Genomic DNA, 2757 nt, shown 5'->3' on the forward strand with positions numbered 1-2757 from the left:
CTTGGTGATGATTGTTTTGAATGGCACATCTTTTGCCTTGATAGGAGCAGGAAGCTTTGTTAACTGGTCATACACTTCCAGGCTAATTTCCATTAGCAAAATTGCTTTCTTGCCCTCAAGAATTGCTTTATTCTGAGTCTTGACCTCTATATTTTCATCTTCACATTCCAATATGTTATTAGCTCTGAAAAACATTTCAATTCTTTCAATATATGAACTGAATGGTTCTCGAGCCCTCTCATATGTTCCGAGCCATGTATCCCTTGGGTGTAGCCATATTTTCCCAAAATATCACTTTGAATCGGATGCACACTAAGACCCTGCGGCATCTCATTCAACTGAGGAGACAGTCTGTGGCCCAGGCTTCACACAATCCACCCAAAACCTCCACCATCCGAGCAGGTAGCTCACCAGGAGCTGGCTGATCTTGTTCACTGCAGTCCCTGCTGCTGTTTGCTGCCAATATTTTCGGACTTTTATCTCATCCTCATCACCATTTTCTCTGATATATTCAGGGGGCATCAGCAGAGAAAATGTACACCAAGTGTGGAAAGTGCAAGGACGTGTTTATTTACATCATTACCTCATGAACATAATATACAAATACATTACATGTGTGAATCACATCTTGATCACTATTACCTTTATACCAGATGTGTCTGAATAAATGGAACCCCGTCACAATAAACACTGTCACCTTTCAATGTTTAGCGGAGAGGTTTGACGGCCTGGTGTGTGTGATTCCCACATTAATGTGTTTGCACAAAGTTTGGAGAAAGATGGAGATATGAATAATTTGTTGGGAAATCTTTAAGCATATCTCCATGTCTCTCACGCACAAAGAACTGCAAACACATGGATTCAGAAAGAACCTGAGTGCAAAATCAACAGAAAAAAACACAGCCAGAGAGACTTGCAATAACCTGTAGCTCAGGGAAAGTACATGATGTTATGGAAGGGACTTTGAATTTTTTTTTTGTGAATTTTATTTTGTTGAGGAAATTATAATCAAACTGAATAAATGTAAGACCAGTTCTTTTTCAAGAGGGCACTGAAAGTATTAATTTGACAACTATGTTGACAAGTTGTCATGACTCAAGTTAAATGTAGAACAGAAGCCCTGGGAACGGGGAAATGTGGACAGAGAAGTCAGTCGTGCCTCTTGATTGGACAAGCCCGGCAGCAGCAGCGCGCACCAAAGAGGGCAGAAAGATCGCAAGCTTTTGTTTGTAGCAGTCATTGTGTTTTACCTTCTGGAGTGAGCAGCTGATAAAGTTAGCCAGAAGAAGTGTCAAGGAATGAGAGAAGACTGCAACCCACCTTGTTTTGCAGCAAATCTTGAAAAGACTCTGAGAAGTTCACTGTGTCAATTCGTCTCATATTCTGCCTTTGAAGAAAGCCTGCTAAAATTAATTCTCAACCCCGCCTCTAAATAAACTCTTCTAAAAGAACCTAGTGACCTGTGTACATGTACTCGGAAATTAGACTGCATGTCAATTTTGGAACAACATATCTCATCTGCTGTTTTCTTCAGAAATGAGCAAGTAATCAGTCCAAGTGTTTTTTTTTGTCTTTAACAGAGCCCTGAATTGTATAGAAAAATCCCTTTTTTTTCAGTATGTGTGTGTGCGTGTGTTCAGCTGAGGTAAGAAAGGGACTTTAAATGTTGGTTAAGGTAAAAAGGGAACTTTTAAAATTTCCACCTGTGTGTTTATGCTTTACTTCATGATTAGTTAAAACTTGTTCTATAAGAAACTGATAATTTTGTTGTTCATTAAGTGTCTTCTATTCTGGGAAAAATAGAGCATATGATTGACTGTATCAGTAAGTGGGAAAAGTTAAAATTTTTGTTGTGACCTGTGGAGAAGTGGGATGAGAATAAATAGTAACCACCTCAGATTTCAATTGCAGCAGCACTTGTGATCTGGCTCTGCAACTTAGTTGGTTAAAGCACCTGTCTTGTAAACAGGAGATCCTGGGTTCGATCCCCAGCGGAGCCTTAATTCATATTTGCAATCTGCTTGAGAAGTTTCCGTGTCAACATTTATGTCTGTGTCTTGTGAACTTCAACTGAGAATTCAAATTGCGTGATGAATTTCATTCACAGGAGAAAATAGCCTTTGTGAAGGATGTGAGTTTGGAATGGCTCTTTCTCCTCGGACAGAAATTCAGTGCTGATATTTCAAAGGCAACTTCTTTGATACAAATTTGTTCAAAGTTGCATTCAACCTGGAAAAAAAGCTCGACCTTAATCTCACTGAAGGAAAGTGTGACCGTGTTGTATGTTTCAAAGTGTGTGTGTCATTATGTGTTGCTTGTAACTGGGACACGACACAAGTGGGAGGGTTGATCTGAGGTTTGGAATATTTCTCAGTCAGGAACAAGAAAAATCAAAGGAACCAAATAAGAAAACCATTGTCTCATGTGGTTACCGAGAAACGGTGAGGAGATATTAAACTTTGTTCTATTCAAAACAGCTGTGAACTTTGACCTTTCCTGCCTTTTCTCAACAGTATTTGAAGTGTCTCGGTAACAATGTTCAGTGTTGATGAGAGTGGGGTCTGGGTGAGCATCTGCTGAGTGTGACAGGGTCAGGACTGGATGCAGGAAGTTCTCTGACAGTCTCTCTCTCTCGCTGATGGGTTTGAGTTGATTTTCAACTGGGAGCAGCTGGTTTTTCGATAAATGAAGGAAGTTCCTTCTCCATTTTTTTCTGACAGACAGTGTAGTATAAGGATGTAAAGGGTTAATGCTGAA

The 2757-nt window shown here is 39.8% G+C and overlaps 1 non-coding gene across 1 annotated transcript; it reads left to right on the top strand.

Moving 5' to 3' along the window:
* The first annotated feature begins 1926 nt into the window (after positions 1-1926).
* On the top strand, positions 1927-2000 carry trnat-ugu (transfer RNA threonine (anticodon UGU)). Its single transcript has one exon. It is a non-coding gene; the product is annotated as a tRNA-Thr (tRNA).
* The last annotated feature ends 757 nt before the right edge of the window (positions 2001-2757 follow it).

The sequence above is a fragment of the Heterodontus francisci genome, unplaced genomic scaffold (genome assembly GCF_036365525.1).
Source record: "Heterodontus francisci isolate sHetFra1 unplaced genomic scaffold, sHetFra1.hap1 HAP1_SCAFFOLD_618, whole genome shotgun sequence".
Classification (NCBI taxonomy): domain Eukaryota; kingdom Metazoa; phylum Chordata; class Chondrichthyes; order Heterodontiformes; family Heterodontidae; genus Heterodontus; species Heterodontus francisci.